Below are 22,842 nucleotides of genomic sequence, written 5' to 3'. Positions count from 1 at the left end.
GAAGTTCCTGCAGTTTTCACTGTAAAACCGAGTTGGAGCTACTACCTTCCCATGTATATGTATGGAGTGGAGTTGGAAACTGAAAAGAAACTTTGGGTTCCCAACAAGGTTGTTGAAGGACGGCTTTCACACACACATATCTCTCAAAACTGAGCATGTGGAGAGACGTTCGTTCATTTAGCACAAACGGAACGGGTTGCAGGAGAAACTTTTACTCTTGTTTCTCAGTCTGTTTCCTAGTGCCGGTTTGAAGTTCCTGCAGTTTTCACTGTAAAACCGAGTTGGAGCTAGTACCTTCCCATATATATGTATGGAGTGGAGTTGGAAACTGAAAAGAAACTTTGTGTTCCCAACAAGGTAGCTGAAGGACGGCTTTCACACACACTTATCTCTCAAATCTGAGCATGTGGAGAGACTTTCGTTCATCTAACACAAAGGGAACGGGTTGCAGGAGAAACTTTTACTCTGGTTCTCAGTCTGTTTCCTAGTGCCTGTTTGAAGTTCCTGCAGTTTTCACTGTAAAACCGAGTTGGATCTAGTAACTTCCCATATATATGTATGGAGTGGAGTTGGAAACTGAAAAGAAACATTGTGTTCCCAACAAGCTAGTTGAAGGACGGCTTTCACACACACTTATCTCTCAAACCTGAGCATGTGGAGAGACGTTCGTTCATCTAGCACAAAGGGAATGGGTTGCAGGAGAAACTTTTACTCTGCTTTCTCAGTCTGTTTCCTGGTGCCGTTTTCAAGTTCCTGCAGTATTCACTGTAATACCGAGTTGGAGCTAGTTTTTTCCCATATATATTTATGGAGTGGAGTTGGAAACTGAAAAGAAACTTTGTGTTCCCAACAAGCTAGTTGAAGGACGGCTTTCACACACACTTATCTCTCAAAACTGAGCATGTGGAGAGACGTTCGTTCATCTAGCACAAAGGGAACGGTTGCAGGAAAAACTTTTACTCTGGTTTCTCAGTCTGTTTCCTAGTGCCTGTTTGAAGTTCCTGCAGTTTTCACTGTAAAACCGAGTTGGAGCTAGTTCCTTCCCATATATATGTATGGAGTGGAGTTGGAAAATGAAAAGAAACTTTGTGTTCCCAACAAGATAGTTTGAGCACGGCTTTCATAAACACTTATCTCTCAAAACTGAGCATGTGGAAAAACGTTCGTTCATCTATCGCTAAGGGAACGGGTTGCATTAGAAACTTTTACTCTGGTTTCTCAGTCTGTTTCCTAGTGCCGGTTTGAAGTTCCTGCAGTTTTCAAAGTAAAACCGAGTTGGAGCTAGTACCTTCACATATATATGTACGGAGTGGAGTTGGAAACTTAAAAGAAACTTTGTGTTCCCAACAAGCTAGTTGAAGTACGGCTTTCACACACACTTATCTCTCAAAACTGAGCATGTGGAGAGACGTTCTTTCATCTAGCAAAAAAGGGAACGGGTTGCAGGAGAAACATTTATCTGTTTTCTCAGTCTGTTTCCTAGTGCCGGTTTGAAGTTCCTGCAGTTTTCACTGTAAATCCGAGTTGGAGCTAGTACCTTCCCATATATATGTATGGAGTGGAGTTGGAAAATTAAAAGAAACTTTGTGTTCCCTCCAAGGTAGTTGAAGGACGGCTTTAACACACACATATCTCTCAAAACTGAGCATGTGGAGAGACGTTCGTTCATCTAGCAAAAAAGGGAACGGGTTGCAGGAGAAACTTTTACTTGTTTTCTCAGTCTGTTTCCTAGTGCTGGTTTGAAGTTCCTGCAGTTTTCACTGTAAAACCGAGTTGGAGCTAGTACATTCCCATATATATGTATGGAGTGGAGTATGCAACTGAAAAGAAACTTTGTGTTCCCAACAATATAGTTGAAGGACGGCTTTCACACTCACTTATCTCTCAAAACTGAGCATGTGGACAGACGTTCGTTCATCTAGCACAAAGGGAACGGTTGCAGGAGAAACTTTTACTCTGGTTTCTCAGTCTGTTTCCTAGTGCCTGTTTGAAGTTCCTGCAGTTTTCACTGTAAAACCGAGTTGGAGCTAGTTCCTTCCCATATATATGTATGGAGTGGAGATGGAAACTGAAAAGAAACTTTGTGTTCCCAACAAGCTAGTTGAAAGACTTCTTTCACACACACTTATCTCTCAAAACTGAGCATGGGGAGAGACGTTCGTTTATCTAGCAAAAAAGGGAACGTGTTGCAGGACAAACTTTTACTCTGCTTTCTCTGTCTGTTTCCTAGTGCCGGTTTGAAGTTCATGCAGTTTTCACTGTAAAACCGAGTTGGAGCTATTACCTTCCCATATATATGTATGGAGTGGAGTTGGAAACTGAAAAAAAACTTTGTGTTCTCAACAAGCTAGTTGAAGTACGGCTTTGACACACACTTATCTCTCAAAACTTAGCATGTGGAGAGACGTTCGTTCATCTAGCACAAAGGGAACGGTTGCAGGAGAAACTTTAACTCTGGTTTCTCAGTCTGTTTCCTAGTGCCGGTTTGAAGTTCCTGCAGTTTTCACTGTAAAACCGAGTTGGAGCTAGTTCCTTCCCATATATATGTATGGAGTGGAGTTGGAAATTGAAAAGAAACTTTGTGTTCCCAACAATCTTTTTGAAGGACTTCTTTCACACACACGTATATCTCAAAACTGAGCATGTGGAGAGACGTTCGTACATCTAGCACCAAGGGAACGGTTTGCAGGGGAAAGTCTTTCTATGGTTTCTCAGTCTGTTTCCTAGTGCCGGTTTGAAGTTCCTGCAGTTTTCACTGTAAAACCGAGTTGGAGCTAGTACCTTCCCATATATATGTATGGAGTGGAGATGGAAACTGAAAAGAAACTTTGTGTTCCCAACAAGGTAGCTGAAGGACGGCTTTCACACACACTTATCTTTCAAATCTGAGCATGTGGAGAGACGTTCGTTCATCTAGTACAAAGGGAACGGGTTGCAGGAGTAACTTTTACTCTGGTTCTCAGTCTGATTCCTAGTGCCTGTTTGAAGTTCCTGCAGTTTTCACTGTAAAACCGAGTTGGATCTAGTAACTTCCCATATATATGTATGGAGTGGAGTTGGAAACTGAAAAGAAACATTGTGTTCCCAACAAGCTATTTGAAGGACGGCTTTCACACACACTTATCTCTCAAACCTGAGCATGTGGAGAGACGTTCGTTCATCTAGCACAAAGGGAATGGGTTGCAGGAGAAACTTTTACTCTGCTTTCTCAGTCTGTTTCCTGGTGCCGGTTTCAAGTTCCTGCAGTATTCACTGTAATACCGAGTTGGAGCTAGTTTTTTCCCATATATATTTATGGAGTGGTGTTGGAAACTGAAAAGAAACTTTGTGTTCCCAACAAGCTAGTTGAAGGACGGCTTTCACACACACTTATCTCTCAAAGCTGAGCATGTGGAGAGACGTTCGTTCATCTAGCAAAAAAGGGAACGTGTTGCAGTAGAAACTTTTACTTGTTTTCTCAGTCTGTTTCCTAGTGCCCATTTGAAGTTCCTGCAGTTTTCACTGTAAAACCGAGTTGGAGCTAGTACCTTCCCTTATATATGTATGGAGTGGAGTTGGAAACTGAAAAGAAACTTGGTGTTCCCAACAAGCTATTTGAAGGACTTCATTCACACACACTTATCTCTCAAAACTGAGCATGTGGAGAGACGTTCGTTCATGTAGCACAAAGGGAACGGTGGCAGGAGAAACCTTAACTCTGGTTTCTCAGTCTGTTTCCTAGTGCCGGTTTCAAGTTCCTGCAGTTTTCACTGTAAAACCGAGTTGGAGCTAGTACCTTCCCATATATATGTATGGAGTGGAGTTTGAAACTGAAAAGAAACTGTGTTCCCAACAAGCTAGTTGAAGGACGGCTTTCACACAAACTTATCTCTCAAAACTGAGCATGTGGAGAGACGTTCGTTCATCTAGCACAAAGGGAACGGTTGCAGGAAAAACTTTTACTCTGGTTTCTCAGTCTGTTTCCTAGTGCCTGTTTGAAGTTCCTGCAGTTTTCACTGTAAAACCGAGTTGGAGCTAGTTCCTTCCCATATATATGTATGGAGTGGAGTTGGAAAATGAAAAGAAACTTTGTGTTCCCAACAAGATAGTTTGAGCACGGCTTTCATAAACACTTATCTCTCAAAACTGAGCATGTGGAAAAACGTTCGTTCATCTATCACTAAGGGAACGGGTTGCATTAGAAACTTTTACTCTGGTTTCTCAGTCTGTTTCCCAGTGCCGGTTTGAAGTTCCTGCAGTTTTCAAAGTAAAACCGAGTTGGAGCTAGTACCTTCACATATATATGTACGGAGTGGAGTTGGAAACTTAAAAGAAACTTTGTGTTCCCAACAAGCTAGTTGAAGTACGGCTTTCACACACACTTATCTCTCAAAACTGAGCATGTGGAGAGACGTTCTTTCATCTAGCAAAAAAGGGAACGGGTTGCAGGAGAAACATTTATCTGTTTTCTCAGTCTGTTTCCTAGTGCCGGTTTGAAGTTCCTGCAGTTTTCACTGTAAATCCGAGTTGGAGCTAGTACCTTCCCATATATATGTATGGAGTGGAGTTGGAAAATTAAAAGAAACTTTGTGTTCCCTCCAAGGTAGTTGAAGGACGGCTTTAACACACACATATCTCTCAAAACTGAGCATGTGGAGAGACGTTCGTTCATCTAGCAAAAAAGGGAACGGGTTGCAGGAGAAACTTTTACTTGTTTTCTCAGTCTGTTTCCTAGTGCTGGTTTGAAGTTCCTGCAGTTTTCACTGTAAAACCGAGTTGGAGCTAGTACATTCCCATATATATGTATGGAGTGGAGTATGCAACTGAAAAGAAACTTTGTGTTCCCAACAATATAGTTGAAGGACGGCTTTCACACTCACTTATCTCTCAAAACTGAGCATGTGGACAGACGTTCGTTCATCTAGCACAAAGGGAACGGTTGCAGGAGAAACTTTTACTCTGGTTTCTCAGTCTGTTTCCTAGTGCCTGTTTGAAGTTCCTGCAGTTTTCACTGTAAAACCGAGTTGGAGCTAGTTCCTTCCCATATATATGTATGGAGTGGAGATGGAAACTGAAAAGAAACTTTGTGTTCCCAACAAGCTAGTTGAAAGACTTCTTTCACACACACTTATCTCTCAAAACTGAGCATGGGGAGAGACGTTCGTTTATCTAGCAAAAAAGGGAACGTGTTGCAGGACAAACTTTTACTCTGCTTTCTCTGTCTGTTTCCTAGTGCCGGTTTGAAGTTCATGCAGTTTTCACTGTAAAACCGAGTTGGAGCTATTACCTTCCCATATATATGTATGGAGTGGAGTTGGAAACTGAAAAAAAACTTTGTGTTCTCAACAAGCTAGTTGAAGTACGGCTTTGACACACACTTATCTCTCAAAACTTAGCATGTGGAGAGACGTTCGTTCATCTAGCACAAAGGGAACGGTTGCAGGAGAAACTTTAACTCTGGTTTCTCAGTCTGTTTCCTAGTGCCGGTTTGAAGTTCCTGCAGTTTTCACTGTAAAACCGAGTTGGAGCTAGTTCCTTCCCATATATATGTATGGAGTGGAGTTGGAAATTGAAAAAAAACTTTGTGTTCCCAACAATCTTTTTGAAGGACTTCTTTCACACACACGTATATCTCAAAACTGAGCATGTGGAGAGACGTTCGTACATCTAGCACCAAGGGAACGGTTTGCAGGGGAAAGTCTTTCTATGGTTTCTCAGTCTGTTTCCTAGTGCCGGTTTGAAGTTCCTGCAGTTTTCACTGTAAAACCGAGTTGGAGCTAGTACCTTCCCATATATATGTATGGAGTGGAGATGGAAACTGAAAAGAAACTTTGTGTTCCCAACAAGGTAGCTGAAGGACGGCTTTCACACACACTTATCTTTCAAATCTGAGCATGTGGAGAGACGTTCGTTCATCTAGTACAAAGGGAACGGGTTGCAGGAGTAACTTTTACTCTGGTTCTCAGTCTGATTCCTAGTGCCTGTTTGAAGTTCCTGCAGTTTTCACTGTAAAACCGAGTTGGATCTAGTAACTTCCCATATATATGTATGGAGTGGAGTTGGAAACTGAAAAGAAACATTGTGTTCCCAACAAGCTATTTGAAGGACGGCTTTCACACACACTTATCTCTCAAACCTGAGCATGTGGAGAGACGTTCGTTCATCTAGCACAAAGGGAATGGGTTGCAGGAGAAACTTTTACTCTGCTTTCTCAGTCTGTTTCCTGGTGCCGGTTTCAAGTTCCTGCAGTATTCACTGTAATACCGAGTTGGAGCTAGTTTTTTCCCATATATATTTATGGAGTGGTGTTGGAAACTGAAAAGAAACTTTGTGTTCCCAACAAGCTAGTTGAAGGACGGCTTTCACACACACTTATCTCTCAAAACTGAGCATGTGGAGAGACGTTCGTTCATCTAGCAAAAAAGGGAACGTGTTGCAGTAGAAACTTTTACTTGTTTTCTCAGTCTGTTTCCTAGTGCCCATTTGAAGTTCCTGCAGTTTTCACTGTAAAACCGAGTTGGAGCTAGTACCTTCCCTTATATATGTATGGAGTGGAGTTGGAAACTGAAAAGAAACTTGGTGTTCCCAACAAGCTATTTGAAGGACTTCATTCACACACACTTATCTCTCAAAACTGAGCATGTGGAGAGACGTTCGTTCATGTAGCACAAAGGGAACGGTGGCAGGAGAAACCTTAACTCTGGTTTCTCAGTCTGTTTCCTAGTGCCGGTTTCAAGTTCCTGCAGTTTTCACTGTAAAACCGAGTTGGAGCTAGTACCTTCCCATATATATGTATGGAGTGGAGTTTGAAACTGAAAAGAAACTGTGTTCCCAACAAGCTAGTTGAAGGACGGCTTTCACACAAACTTATGTCTCAAAACTGAGCATGTGGAGAGACGTTCGTTCATCTAGCACAAAGGGAACGGTTTGCAGGAGAAAATTTTTCTATGGTTTCTCAGTCTGTTTCCTAGTGCCGGTTTGAAGTTCCTGCAGTTTTCACTGTAAAACCGAGTTGGAGCTAGTACCTTCCCATATATATGTATGGAGTGGAGTTGGAAACTGAAAAGAAACTTTGTGTTCCCAACAAGCTAGTTGAAGGACGGCTTTCACACACACTTATCTCTCAAAACTGAGCATGTGGAGAGACGTTCGTTCATCTAGCAAAAAAGGGAACGTGTTGCAGGAGAAAATTTTACTCTGGTTTCTCAGTCTGTTTCCTAGTCCCGGTTTGAAGTTCCTGCAGTTTTCACTGTAAAACCGAGTTTTAGCTAGTACCTTCCCATATATATGTATGGAGTGGAGTTGGAAACTGAAAAGAAACATTGTGTTTCCAACAAGCTAGTTGAAGGACGGCTTTCACACACACATATCTCTCAGTGCTTAGCATTTGGAGAGACGTTCGTTCATCTAGCACAAAGGGAACGGGTTGCAGGAGAAACTATTACTCTGCTTTCTCAGTCTGTTTCCTAGTGCCGGTTTCAATTTCCTGCAGTTTTCACTGTAAAACCGAGTTGGAGCTAGTTCCTTCCCATATATATATATGGAGTGGAGTTGGAAACTGAAAAGAAACTTTGTGTTCCCAACAAGCTATTTGAAGTACGGCTTTCACACACACTTATCTCTCAAAACTGAGCATGTGGTGAGACGTTCGTTCATCTAGCACAAAGGGAACGGGTTGCAGGAGAAACTTTTACTCTGCTTTCTCAGTCTGTTTCCTAGTGCCGGTTTGAAGTTCCTGCAGTTTTCACTGTAAAACCGAGTTGGAGCTAGTTCCTTCCCATATATTTCTATGGAGTGCAGTTGGAAACTGAAAAGAAACTTTGTGTTCCCAACAAACTTGTTGAAAGACTTCTTTCACACACACTTATCTCTCAAAACTGAGCATGTGGAGAGTCGTTCGTTCATCTAGCACAAAGGGAACGGGTTGCAGGAGAAACTTTTACTCTGCTTTCTCAGTCTGATTCCTAGTGCCGGTTTGAAGTTCCTGCAGTTTTCACGGTAAAATCGAGTTGGAGCTAGTTCCTTCCCATATATATGTATGGAGTGGAGTTGGAAACTGAAAAGAAACTTTGTGTTCTCAACAAGCTAGTTGAAGTACGGCTTTGACACACACTTATCTCTCAAAACTGAGCATTAGGAGAGACGTTCGTTCATCTAGCACAAAGGGAACGGTTGCACGAGAAACTTTTACACTGGCTTCTCAGTCTGTTTCCTAGTGCCGGTTTGAAGTTCCTGCAGTTTTCACTGTAAAACCGAGTTGGAGCTAGTTCCCTCCCATATATTTCTATGGAGTGCAGTTGGAAACTGAAAAGAAACTTTGTGTTCCCAACAAGCTTGTTGAAAGACTTCTTTCACACACACTTATCTCTCAAAACTGAGCATGTGGAGAGTCGTTCGTTCATCTAGCACAAAGGGAACGGGTTGCAGGAGAAACTTTTACTCTGCTTTCTCAGTCTGTTTCCTGGTGCCGGTTTCAAGTTCCTGCAGTATTCACTGTAATACCGAGTTGGAGCTAGTTTTTTCCCATATATATTTATGGAGTGGTGTTGGAAACTGAAAAGAAACTTTGTGTTCCCAACAAGCTAGTTGAAGGACGGCTTTCACACACACTTATCTCTCAAAACTGAGCATGTGGAGAGACGTTCGTTCATCTAGCAAAAAAGGGAACGTGTTGCAGTAGAAACTTTTACTTGTTTTCTCAGTCTGTTTCCTAGTGCCCATTTGAAGTTCCTGCAGTTTTCACTGTAAAACCGAGTTGGAGCTAGTACCTTCCCTTATATATGTATGGAGTGGAGTTGGAAACTGAAAAGAAACTTGGTGTTCCCAACAAGCTATTTGAAGGACTTCATTCACACACACTTATCTCTCAAAACTGAGCATGTGGAGAGACGTTCGTTCATGTAGCACAAAGGGAACGGTGGCAGGAGAAACCTTAACTCTGGTTTCTCAGTCTGTTTCCTAGTGCCGGTTTCAAGTTCCTGCAGTTTTCACTGTAAAACCGAGTTGGAGCTAGTACCTTCCCATATATATGTATGGAGTGGAGTTTGAAACTGAAAAGAAACTGTGTTCCCAACAAGCTAGTTGAAGGACGGCTTTCACACAAACTTATCTCTCAAAACTGAGCATGTGGAGAGACGTTCGTTCATCTAGCACAAAGGGAACGGTTTGCAGGAGAAAATTTTTCTATGGTTTCTCAGTCTGTTTCCTAGTGCCGGTTTGAAGTTCCTGCAGTTTTCACTGTAAAACCGAGTTGGAGCTAGTACCTTCCCATATATATGTATGGAGTGGAGTTGGAAACTGAAAAGAAACTTTGTGTTCCCAACAAGCTAGTTGAAGGACGGCTTTCACACACACTTATCTCTCAAAACTGAGCATGTGGAGAGACGTTCGTTCATCTAGCAAAAAAGGGAACGTGTTGCAGGAGAAAATTTTACTCTGGTTTCTCAGTCTGTTTCCTAGTCCCGGTTTGAAGTTCCTGCAGTTTTCACTGTAAAACCGAGTTTTAGCTAGTACCTTCCCATATATATGTATGGAGTGGAGTTGGAAACTGAAAAGAAACATTGTGTTTCCAACAAGCTAGTTGAAGGACGGCTTTCACACACACATATCTCTCAGTGCTTAGCATTTGGAGAGACGTTCGTTCATCTAGCACAAAGGGAACGGGTTGCAGGAGAAACTATTACTCTGCTTTCTCAGTCTGTTTCCTAGTGCCGGTTTGAAGATCCTGCAGTTCTCACTGTAAAAACGAGTTGGAGCTAGTTCCTTCCCATATATATGTATGGAGTGGAGTTGGAAACTGAAAAGAAACTTTGTGTTCCCAACAAGCTAGTTGAAGGACTTCTTTCACACACACTTATCTCTCAAAACTGAGCATGTGGAGAGACGTTCGTTCATCTAGCACAAAGGGAACGGGTTGCAGGAGAAACTTTTACTCTGCTTTCTCAGTCTGTTTCCTAGTGCCGGTTTCAATTTCCTGCAGTTTTCACTGTAAAACCGAGTTGGAGCTAGTTCCTTCCCATATATATATATGGAGTGGAGTTGGAAACTGAAAAGAAACTTTGTGTTCCCAACAAGCTATTTGAAGTACGGCTTTCACACACACTTATCTCTCAAAACTGAGCATGTGGTGAGACGTTCGTTCATCTAGCACAAAGGGAACGGGTTGCAGGAGAAACTTTTACTCTGCTTTCTCAGTCTGTTTCCTAGTGCCGGTTTGAAGTTCCTGCAGTTTTCACTGTAAAACCGAGTTGGAGCTAGTTCCTTCCCATATATTTCTATGGAGTGCAGTTGGAAACTGAAAAGAAACTTTGTGTTCCCAACAAGCTTGTTGAAAGACTTCTTTCACACACACTTATCTCTCAAAACTGAGCATGTGGAGAGTCGTTCGTTCATCTAGCACAAAGGGAACGGGTTGCAGGAGAAACTTTTACTCTGCTTTCTCAGTCTGTTTCCTAGTGCCGGTTTGAAGTTCCTGCAGTTTTCACGGTAAAATCGAGTTGGAGCTAGTTCCTTCCCATATATATGTATGGAGTGGAGTTGGAAACTGAAAAGAAACTTTGTGTTCTCAACAAGCTAGTTGAAGTACGGCTTTGACACACACTTATCTCTCAAAACTGAGCATTAGGAGAGACGTTCGTTCATCTAGCACAAAGGGAACGGTTGCACGAGAAACTTTTACACTGGCTTCTCAGTCTGTTTCCTAGTGCCGGTTTGAAGTTCCTGCAGTTTTCACTGTAAAACCGAGTTGGAGCTAGTTCCTTCCCATATATATTTATGGAGTGGAGTTGGAAACTGAAAAGAAACATTGTGTTCCCAACAAGCTAGTTGAATGACGGCTTTCACACACAGTTATCTCTAAAACTGAGCATGTGGAGAGACGTTCGTTCAACTAGCACAAAAGGAACGGTTGCCGGAGAAACTTTTACTCTGGTTTCTCAGTCTGTTTCCTAGTGCCGGTTTGAATTTCCTGCAGTTTTCACTGTAAAACCGAGTTGGAGCTAGTTCCTTCCCATATATATGTATGGAGTGGTGTTGGAAACTGAAAAATATCTTTGTGTTCCCAACAAGGTAGTTGAAGGACGGTTTTCACACACACTTATCTCTCAAAACTGAGCATGTGGAGAGACGTTCGTTCATCTAGCACAAAGGGAAAGGTTGCAGGAGAAACTTTTATTCTGGTTTCTCAGTCTGTTTCCTAGTGCCTTTTTGAAGTTCTTGCAGTTTTCACTGTAAAACCGAGTTGGAGCTAGTCCCTTCCCATATATATGTATGGAGTGGAGTTTGAAACTGAAAAGAAACTTTGTGTTCCCAACAAGCTAGTTGAAGGACGGCTTTCACACACACTTATCTCTCAAAACTGAGCATGTGGAGAGACGTTCGTTCATGTAGCACAAAGGGAACGGTGGCAGGAGAAACCTTAACTCTGGTTTCTCAGTCTGTTTCCTAGTGCCGGTTTCAAGTTCCTGCAGTTTTCACTGTAAAACCGAGTTGGAGCTAGTACCTTCCCATATATATGTATGGAGTGGAGTTTGAAACTGAAAAGAAACTGTGTTCCCAACAAGCTAGTTGAAGGACGGCTTTCACACACACTTATCTCTCAAAACTGAGCATGTGGAGAAACGTTCGTTCATCTAGCACAAAGGGAACGGTTTGCAGGAGAAAGTTTTTCTATGGTTTCTCAGTCTGTTTCCTAGTGCCGTTTTGAAGTTCCTGCAGTTTTCACTGTAAAACCGAGTTGGAGCTAGTACCTTCCCATATATATGTATGGAGTGGAGTTGGAAACTGAAAAGAAACCTTGTGTTCCCAACAAGCTAGTTGAAGGACGGCTTTCACACACACTTATCTCTCAAAACTGAGCATGTGGAGAGACGTTCGTTCATCTAGCAAAAAAGGGAACGTGTTGCAGAGAAACTTTTACTCTGGTTTCTCAGTCTGTTTCCTAGTCCCGGTTTGAAGTTCCTGCAGTTTTCACTGTAAAACCGAGTTGGAGCTAGTACCTTCCCATATATATGTATGGAGTGGAGTTGGAAACTGAAATGAAACATTGTGTTTCCAACAAGCTAGTTGAAGGACGGCTTTCACACACACATATCTCTCAGTGCTTAGCATGTGGAGAGACGTTCGTTCATCTAGCACAAAGGGAACGGGTTGCAGGAGAAACTATTACTCTGCTTTCTCAGTCTGTTTCCTAGTGCCGGTTTGAAGTTCCTGCAGTTCTCACTGTAAAAACGAGTTGGAGCTAGTTCCTTCCCATATATATGTATGGAGTGGAGTTGGAAACTGAAAAGAAACTTTGTGTTCCCAACAAGCTAGTTGAAGGACTTCTTTCACACACACTTATCTCTCAAAACTGAGCATGTGGAGAGACGTTCGTTCATCTAGCAAAAAAGGGAACGTGTTGCAGGAGAAACTTTTACTTGTTTTCTCAGTCTGTTTCCTAGTGCCGGTTTGAAGTTCCTGCAGTTTTCACTGTAGAACCGAGTTGGACCTAGTACCTTCCCATATATATGTAAGGAGTGGAGTTGGAAAATGAAAAGAAACTTTGTGTTCCCAACAAGCTAGTTGAAGAACGGCTTTCACACCCACTTATCTCTCAAAACTGAGCATGTGGAGAGAAGTTCGTTCATCTAGCACAAAGGGAACTGTTGCAGGAGAAACTTTTACTCTGGTTTCTCAGTCTGTTTCCTAGTGCCGGTTTGAAGTTCCTGCAGTTTTCACTGTAAAACCGAGTTGGAGCTAGTTCTTTCCCATATATATGTATGGAGTGGAGTTGGAAACTGAAAAGAAACTTTGTGTTCCCAACAAGGTAGTTGAAGGACGGCTTTCACACACACTTAACTCTCAAAACTGAGCATGTGAAAGACGTTCGTTCATCTAGCACTAAGGGAACGGGTTGCAGGAGAAACTTTTACTCTGGTTTCTCAGTCTGTTTCCTAGTGCCGGTTTGAAGTTCCTGCAGTTTTCACTGTAAAACCGAGTTGGAGCTAGTTCCTTCCCATATATATGTATGGAGTGGAGTTGGAAACTGAAAAATATCTTTGTGTTCCCAACAAGGTAGTTGAAGGACGGTATTCACACACACTTATCTCTCAAAACTAAGCATGTGGAGAGACGTTCGTTCATCTAGCACAAAGGGAAAGGTTGCAGGAGAAACTTTTACTCTGGTTTCTCAGTCTGTTTCCTTGTACCGGTTTCAAGTTCCTGTAGTTTTCACTGTAGAACCGAGTTGGACCTAGTACCTTCCCATATATATGTATGGATTGGAGTTGGAAACTGAAAAGAAACTTTGTGTTCCCAACAAGATAGTTGAAGGACGGCTTTCACACACACTTATCTCTCAAAACTGAGCATGTGGAGAGAAGTTCGTTCATCTAGCACAAAGGGAACGGGTTACAGGAGAAACTTTTACTCTGGTTTCTAATTCTGTTTCCTAGTGCCGGTTTGAAGTTCCTGCAGTTTTCACTGTAAAACCGAGCTGGAGCTAGTACCTTCCCATATAAATGTATGGAGTGGAGTTGGAAACTGAAAAATAACTTTGTGTTCCCAACAAGGTAGTTGAAGGAAGGCTTTGACACACACTTATCTCTCAAAACTGAGCATGTGGAGAGACGTTCGTTCATCTAGCACAAAGGGAACTGTTGCAGGAGAAACTTTTACTCTGGTTTCTCAGTCTGTTTCCTAGTGCCGGTTTGAAGTTCCTGCAGTTTTCACTGTAAAACCGAGTTGGAGCTAGTTCCTTCCCATATATATGTATGGAGTGGAGTTGGAAACTGAAAAGAAACTTTGTGTTCCCAACAAACTAGTTGAAGGACGGCTTCCACACACACTTAACTCTCAAAACTGAGCATGTGGAGAGACGTTCGTTCATCTAGCACAAAGGGAACGGGTTGCAGGAGAAACTTTTACTCTGCTTTCTCAGTCTGTTTCCTAGTGCCGGTTTCAAGTTCCTGTAGTTTTCACTGTAAAACCGAGTTGGAGCTAGTTCCTTCCCATATATATGTATGGAGTGGAGTTGGAAACTGAAAAGAAACTTTGTGTTCCCAACAAGCTATTTGAAGGACGGCTTTCACACACACTTATCTGTCAAAACTGAGCAAGTGGAGAGACGTTCGTTCATCAAGCACAAAGGGAACGGGTTGCAGGAGAAACTTTTACTCTGGTTTCTCAGTCTGTTTCCTAGTGCCGGTTTGAAGTTCCTGCAGTTTTCACTGTAAAACCGAGTTGGAGCTAGTTCCTTCCCATATATATGTATGGAGTGGAGTTGGAAACTGAAAAGAAACTTTGTGTTCTAAACAAGCTAGTTGAAGTACGGCTTTGACACACACACTTATCTCTCAAAATTGAGCATTTGGAGAGACGTTCGTTCATCTAGCACAAAGGGAACGGTTGCAGGAGAAACTTTTAATCTGGTTTATCAGTCTGTTTCCTAGTGCCGGTTTGAAGTTCCTGCAGTTTTCACAGTAGAACCGAGTTGGAGCTAGTTCCTTCCCTTATATATGTATGGAGTGGAGTTGGAAACTGAAAAGAAACTTTGTGTTCCCAACAAGCTAGTTGAAGGACTTCTTTCAAACACACATATCTCTCAAAACTGAGCATGTGGAGAGACGTTCGTTCATCTAGCAAAAAAGGGAATGTGTTGCAGGAAAAACTTTTACTTGTTTTCTCAGTATGTTTCCTAGTGCCGGTTTGAAGTTCCTGCAGTTTTCACTGTAGAACCGAGTTGGACCTAGTACCTTCCCATATATATGTAAGGAGTGGAGTTGGAAACTGAAAAGAAACTTTGTGTTCCCAACAAGCTAGTTGAAGGACGGCTTTCACACACTCTTATCTCTCAAAACTGAGCATGTGGAGAGAAGTTCGTTCATCTAGCACAAAGGGAACGGGTTACAGGAGAAACTTTTACTCTGGTTTCTCAGTCTGTTTCCTAGTGCCGGTTTGAAGTTCCTGCAGTTTTCACTGTAAAACCGAGCTGGAGCTAGTACCTTCCCATATAAATGTATGGAGTGGAGTTGGAAACTGAAAAATAACTTTGTGTTCCCAACTAGGTAGTTGAAGGACGGCTTTGACACACACTTATCTCTCAAAACTGAGCATGTGGAGAGACGTTCGTTCATCTAGCACAAAGGGAACGGGTTGCAGTAGAAATTTTACTCTGCTTTCTCAGTCTGTTTCCTAGTGCCGGTTTGAAGTTCCTGCAGTTTTCACTGTAAAACCGAGTTGGAGCTAGTTCCTTCCCATATATATGTATGGAGTGGAGTTGGAAACTGAAAAGAAACATTGTGTTCCCAACAAGGTAGTTGAAGGACGGCTTTCACACACTCTTAACTCTCAAAACTGAGCATGTGAAAGACGTTCGTTCATCTAGCACTAAGGGAACGGTTTGCAGGAGAAACTTTTACTCTGGTTTCTCAGTCTGTTTCCTAGTGCCGGTTTCAAGTTCCTGCAGTTTTCACTGTGAAACCGAGTTGGAGCTAGTACCTTCCCATATATAAGTATGGAGTGGAGTTGGAAACTGAAAAGAAACTTTGTGTTCCCAACAAGCTAGTTGTAGGACGGCTTTCACACACGCTTATATCTCAAAACTGAGCATGTGGTGAGACGTTCGTTCATCTAGCACAAAGGGAACGGGTTGCAGGAGAAACTTTTACTCTGCTTTCTCAGTCTGTTTCCTAGTGCCGGTTTGAAGATCCTGCAGTTTTCAGTGTAAAACCGAGTTGGAGCTAGTTCCTTCCCATATATTTGTATGGAGTGGAGTTGGAAACTGAAAAGAAACTTTGTGTTCCCAACAAGCTAGTTGAAAGACTTCTTTCACACACACTTATCTCTCAAAACTGAGCATGGGGAGAGACGTTCGTTTATCTAGCAAAAAAGGGAACGTGTTGCAGGAGAAACTTTTACTTTGTTTTCTCAGTCTGTTTCCTAGTGCCGGTTGGAAGTTCCTGCAGTTTTCACTGTAAAACCGAGTTGAAGCTAGTACCTTCCCATATATATGTATGGAATGGAGTTGGAAACTTAAAAGAAACTTTGTGTTCCCAACAAGCTAGTTGAAGGACGGCATTCACACACACATATCTCTCAAAACTGAGCATGTGGAGAGACGTTCGTTCATCTAGCAAAAAAGGGAACGGGTTGCAGGATTAACTTTTACTTGTTTTCTCAGTCTGTTTCCTAGTGCCGGTTTGAAGTTCCTGCAGTTTTCACTGTAAAACCGAGTTGGAGCTAGTACCTCCCCATATATATGTATGGAGTGGAGTTTGCAACTGAAAAGAAACTTTGTGTTCCCAACAATATAGTTGAAGGACGGCTTTCACACACACTTATCTCTAAAACTGAGCATGTGGAGAGAAGATCGTTCATCTAGCACAAAGGGAACGGGTTACAGGAGAAACTTTTACTCTGGTTTCTAATTCTGTTTCCTAGTGCCGGTTTGAAGTTCCTGCAGTTTTCACTGTAAAACCGAGCTGGAGCTAGTACCTTCCCATATAAATGTATGGAGTGGAGTTGGAAACTGAAAAATAACTTTGTGTTCCCAACAAGGTAGTTGAAGGAAGGCTTTGACACACACTTATCTCTCAAAACTGAGCATGTGGAGAGACGTTCGTTCATCTAGCACAAAGGGAACTGTTGCAGGAGAAACTTTTACTCTGGTTTCTCAGTCTGTTTCCTAGTGCCGGTTTGAAGTTCCTGCAGTTTTCACTGTAAAACCGAGTTGGAGCTAGTTCCTTCCCATATATATGTATGGAGTGGAGTTGGAAACTGAAAAGAAACTTTGTGTTCCCAACAAGCTATTTGAAGGACGGCTTTCACACACACTTATCTGTCAAAACTGAGCAAGTGGAGAGACGTTCGTTCATCAAGCACAAAGGGAACGGGTTGCAGGAGAAACTTTTACTCTGGTTTCTCAGTCTGTTTCCTAGTGCCGGTTTGAAGTTCCTGCAGTTTTCACTGTAAAACCGAGTTGGAGCTAGTTCCTTCCCATATATATGTATGGAGTGGAGTTGGAAACTGAAAAGAAACTTTGTGTTCTAAACAAGCTAGTTGAAGTACGGCTTTGACACACACACTTATCTCTCAAAATTGAGCATTTGGAGAGACGTTCGTTCATCTAGCACAAAGGGAAAGGTTGCAGGAGAAACTTTTAATCTGGTTTATCAGTCTGTTTCCTAGTGCCGGTTTGAAGTTCCTGCAGTTTTCACAGTAGAACCGAGTTGGAGCTAGTTCCTTCCCTTATATATGTATGGAGTGGAGTTGGAAACTGAAAAGAAACTTTGTGTTCCCAACAAGCTAGTTGAAGGACTTCTTTCAAACACACATATCTCTCAAAACTGAGCATGTGGAGAGACGTTCGTTCATCTAGCAAAAAAGGGAATGTGTTGCAGGAAAAACTTTTACTTGTTTTCTCAGTATGTTTCCTAGTGCCGGTTTGAAGTTCCTGCAGTTTTCACTGTAGAACCGAGTTGGACCTAGTACCTTCCCATATATATGTAAGGAGTGGAGTTGGAAACTGAAAAGAAACTTTGTGTTCCCAACAAGCTAGTTGAAGGACGGCTTTCACACACTCTTATCTCTCAAAACTGAGCATGTGGAGAGAAGTTCGTTCATCTAGCACAAAGGGAACGGGTTACAGGAGAAACTTTTACTCTGGTTTCTCAGTCTGTTTCCTAGTGCCGGTTTGAAGTTCCTGCAGTTTTCACTGTAAAACCGAGCTGGAGCTAGTACCTTCCCATATAAATGTATGGAGTGGAGTTGGAAACTGAAAAATAACTTTGTGTTCCCAACTAGGTAGTTGAAGGACGGCTTTGACACACACTTATCTCTCAAAACTGAGCATGTGGAGAGACGTTCGTTCATCTAGCACAAAGGGAACGGGTTGCAGTAGAAATTTTACTCTGCTTTCTCAGTCTGTTTCCTAGTGCCGGTTTGAAGTTCCTGCAGTTTTCACTGTAAAACCGAGTTGGAGCTAGTTCCTTCCCATATATATGTATGGAGTGGAGTTGGAAACTGAAAAGAAACATTGTGTTCCCAACAAGGTAGTTGAAGGACGGCTTTCACACACTCTTAACTCTCAAAACTGAGCATGTGAAAGACGTTCGTTCATCTAGCACTAAGGGAACGGTTTGCAGGAGAAACTTTTACTCTGGTTTCTCAGTCTGTTTCCTAGTGCCGGTTTCAAGTTCCTGCAGTTTTCACTGTGAAACCGAGTTGGAGCTAGTACCTTCCCATATATAAGTATGGAGTGGAGTTGGAAACTGAAAAGAAACTTTGTGTTCCCAACAAGCTAGTTGTAGGACGGCATTCACACACGCTTATATCTCAAAACTGAGCATGTGGTGAGACGTTCGTTCATCTAGCACAAAGGGAACGGGTTGCAGGAGAAACTTTTACTCTGCTTTCTCAGTCTGTTTCCTAGTGCCGGTTTGAAGATCCTGCAGTTTTCAGTGTAAAACCGAGTTGGAGCTAGTTCCTTCCCATATATTTGTATGGAGTGGAGTTGGAAACTGAAAAGAAACTTTGTGTTCCCAACAAGCTAGTTGAAAGACTTCTTTCACACACACTTATCTCTCAAAACTGAGCATGGGGAGAGACGTTCGTTTATCTAGCAAAAAAGGGAACGTGTTGCAGGAGAAACTTTTACTTTGTTTTCTCAGTCTGTTTCCTAGTGCCGGTTGGAAGTTCCTGCAGTTTTCACTGTAAAACCGAGTTGAAGCTAGTACCTTCCCATATATATGTATGGAATGGAGTTGGAAACTTAAAAGAAACTTTGTGTTCCCAACAAGCTAGTTGAAGGACGGCATTCACACACACATATCTCTCAAAACTGAGCATGTGGAGAGACGTTCGTTCATCTAGCAAAAAAGGGAACGGGTTGCAGGATTAACTTTTACTTGTTTTCTCAGTCTGTTTCCTAGTGCCGGTTTGAAGTTCCTGCAGTTTTCACTGTAAAACCGAGTTGGAGCTAGTACCTCCCCATATATATGTATGGAGTGGAGTTTGCAACTGAAAAGAAACTTTGTGTTCCCAACAATATAGTTGAAGGACGGCTTTCACACACACTTATCTCTAAAACTGAGCATGTGGAGAGAAGATCGTTCATCTAGCACAAAGGGAACGGGTTACAGGAGAAACTTTTACTCTGGTTTCTAATTCTGTTTCCTAGTGCCGGTTTGAAGTTCCTGCAGTTTTCACTGTAAAACCGAGCTGGAGCTAGTACCTTCCCATATAAATGTATGGAGTGGAGTTGGAAACTGAAAAATAACTTTGTGTTCCCAACAAGGTAGTTGAAGGAAGGCTTTGACACACACTTATCTCTCAAAACTGAGCATGTGGAGAGACGTTCGTTCATCTAGCACAAAGGGAACTGTTGCAGGAGAAACTTTTACTCTGGTTTCTCAGTCTGTTTCCTAGTGCCGGTTTGAAGTTCCTGCAGTTTTCACTGTAAAACCGAGTTGGAGCTAGTTCCTTCCCATATATATGTATGGAGTGGAGTTGGAAACTGAAAAGAAACTTTGTGTTCCCAACAAGCTAGTTGAAGGACGGCTTCCACACACACTTAACTCTCAAAACTGAGCATGTGGAGAGACGTTCGTTCATCTAGCACAAAGGGAACGGGTTGCAGGAGAAACTTTTACTCTGCTTTCTCAGTCTGTTTCCTAGTGCCGGTTTGAAGTTCCTGCAGTTTTCACTGTAAAACCGAGTTGGAGCTAGTTCCTTCCCATATATATGTATGGAGTGGAGTTGGAAACTGAAAAGAAACTTTGTGTTCCCAAGAAGATATTTGAAGGACGGCTTTCACACACACTTATCTGTCAAAACTGAGCAAGTGGAGAGACGTTCGTTCATCAAGCACAAAGGGAACGGGTTGCAGGAGAAACTTTTACTCTTCTTTCTCAGTCTGTGTCCTAGTGCCGGTTAGAAGTTCCTGCAGTTTTCACTGCAAAACCGAGTTGGAGCTAGTTCCTTCCCATATATATGTATGGAGTGGAGTTGGAAACTGAAAAGAAACTTTGTGTTCTAAACAAGCTAGTTGAAGTACGGCTTTGACACACACACTTATCTCTCAAAATTGAGCATTAGGAGAGACGTTCGTTCATCTAGCACAAAGGGAACGGTTGCAGGAGAAACTTTTAATCTGGTTTCTCAGTCTGTTTCCTAGTGCCGGTTTCAAGTTCCTGCAGTTTTCACTGTAGAACCGAGTTGGAGCTAGTTCCTTCCCATATATATGTATGGAGTGGAGTTGGAAACTGAAAAATAACTTTGTGTTCCCAACAAGGTAGTTGAAGGAAGGCTTTGACACACACTTATCTCTCAAAACTGAGCATGTGGAGAGACGTTCGTTCATCTAGCACAAAGGGAACGGTTGCAGAAGAAACTTTTACTCTGTTTTCTCAGTCTGTTTCCTAGTGCCGGTTTGAAGTTCCTGCCGTTTTCAATGTAAAACCGAGTTGGAGCTAGTACCTTCACATATATATGTATGGAGTGGAGTTGGAAACTTAAAAGAAACTTTGTGTTCCCAACAAGCTAGTTGAAGGACGGCTTTCACACACACTTATCTCTCAAAACTGAGCATGTGGAGAGACGTTCTTTCATCTAGCAAAAAAGGGAACGGGTTGCAGGAGAAACATTTATCTGTTTTCTCAGTCTGTTTCCTAGTGCCGGTTTGAAGTTCCTGCAGTTTTCACTGTAAAACGGAGTTGAAGCTAGTACCTTCCCATATATATGTATGGAATGGAGTTGGAAACTTAAAAGAAACTTTGTGTTCCCAACAAGCTAGTTGAAGGACGGCATTCACACACACATATCTCTCAAAACTGAGCATGTGGAGAGACGTTCGTTCATCTAGCAAAAAAGGGAACGGGTTGCAGGATTAACTTTTACTTGTTTTCTCAGTCTGTTTCCTAGTGCCGGTTTGAAGTTCCTGCAGTTTTCACTGTAAAACCGAGTTGGAGCTTGTACCTCCCCATATATATGTATGGAGTGGAGTTTGCAACTGAAAAGAAACTTTGCGTTCCCAACAATATAGTTGAAGGACGGCTTTCACACACACTTATCTCTAAAACTGAGCATGTGGAGAGAAGTTCGTTCATCTAGCACAAAGGGAACGGGTTACAGGAGAAACTTTTACTCTGGTTTCTAATTCTGTTTCCTAGTGCCGGTTTGAAGTTCCTGCATTTTTCACTGTAAAACCGAGCTGGAGCTAGTACCTTCCCATATAAATGTATGGAGTGGAGTTGGAAACTGAAAAATAACTTTGTGTTCCCAACAAGGTAGTTGAAGGAAGGCTTTGACACACACTTATCTCTCAAAAATGAGCATGTGGAGAGACGTTCGTTCATCTAGCACAAAGGGAACTGTTGCAGGAGAAACTTTTACTCTGGTTTCTCAGTCTGTTTCCTAGTGCCGGTTTGAAGTTCCTGCAGTTTTCACTGTAAAACCGAGTTGGAGCTAGTTCCTTCCCATATATATGTATGGAGTGGAGTTGGAAACTGAAAAGAAACTTTGTGTTCCCAACAAGCTAGTTGAAGGACGGCTTCCACACACACTTAACTCTCAAAACTGAGCATGTGGAGAGACGTTCGTTCATCTAGCACAAAGGGAACGGGTTGCAGGAGAAACTTTTACTCTGCTTTCTCAGTCTGTTTCCTAGTGCCGGTTTGAAGTTCCTGCAGTTTTCACTGTAAAACCGAGTTGGAGCTAGTTCCTTCCTATATATATGTATGGAGTGGAGTTGGAAACTGACAAGAAACTTTGTGTTCCCAACAAGATATTTGAAGGACGGCTTTCACACACACTTATCTTTCAAAACTGAGCAAGTGGAGAGACGTTCGTTCATCAAGCACAAAGGGAACGGGTTGCAGGAGAAACTTTTACTCTTCTTTCTCAGTCTGTTTCCTAGTGCCGGTTAGAAGTTCCTGCAGTTTTCACTGTAAAACCGAGTTGGAGCTAGTTCCTTCCCATATATATGTATGGAGTGGAGTTGGAAACTGAAAAGAAACTTTGTGTTCTAAACAAGCTAGTTGAAGTACGGCTTTGACACACACACTTATCTCTCAAAATTGAGCATTAGGAGAGACGTTCGTTCATCTAGCACAAAGGGAACGGTTGCAGGAGAAACTTTTAATCTGGTTTCTCAGTCTGTTTCCTAGTGCCGGTTTCAAGTTCCTGCAGTTTTCACTGTAGAACCGAGTTGGAGCTAGTTCCTTCCCATATATATGTATGGAGTGGAGTTGGAAAGTGAAAAATAACTTTGTGTTCCCAACAAGGTAGTTGAAGGAAGGCTTTGACACACACTTATCTCTCAAAACTGAGCATGTGGAGAGACGTTCGTTCATCTAGCACAAAGGGAACTGTTGCAGGAGAAACTTTTACTCTGGTTTTTCAGTCTGTTTCCTAGTGCCGGTTTGAAGTTCCTGCAGTTTTCACTGTAAAACCGAGTTGGAGCTAGTTCCTTCCCATATATATGTATGGAGTGGAGTTGGAAACTGAAAAGAAACTTTGTGTTCCCAACAAGCTAGTTGAAGGACGGCTTCCACACACACTTAACTCTCAAAACTGAGCATGTGGAGAGACGTTCGTTCATCTAGCACAAAGGGAACGGGTTGCAGGAGAAACTTTTACTCTGCTTTCTCAGTCTGTTTCCTAGTGCCGGTTTCAAGTTCCTGTAGTTTTCACTGTAAAACCGAGTTGGAGCTAGTTCCATCCCATATATATGTATGGAGTGGAGTTGGAAACTGAAAAGAAACTTTGTGTTCCCAACAAGCTATTTGAAGGACGGCTTTCACACACACTTATCTGTCAAAACTGAGCAAGTGGAGAGACGTTCGTTCATCAAGCACAAAGGGAACGGGTTGCAGGAGAAACTTTTAC

The sequence above is a fragment of the Camelus bactrianus genome, chromosome 22, assembly GCF_048773025.1.
Source record: "Camelus bactrianus isolate YW-2024 breed Bactrian camel chromosome 22, ASM4877302v1, whole genome shotgun sequence".
NCBI classification, from domain to species: Eukaryota; Metazoa; Chordata; class Mammalia; order Artiodactyla; family Camelidae; genus Camelus; species Camelus bactrianus.
Note: the sequence above shows the minus strand (reverse complement) of the source record.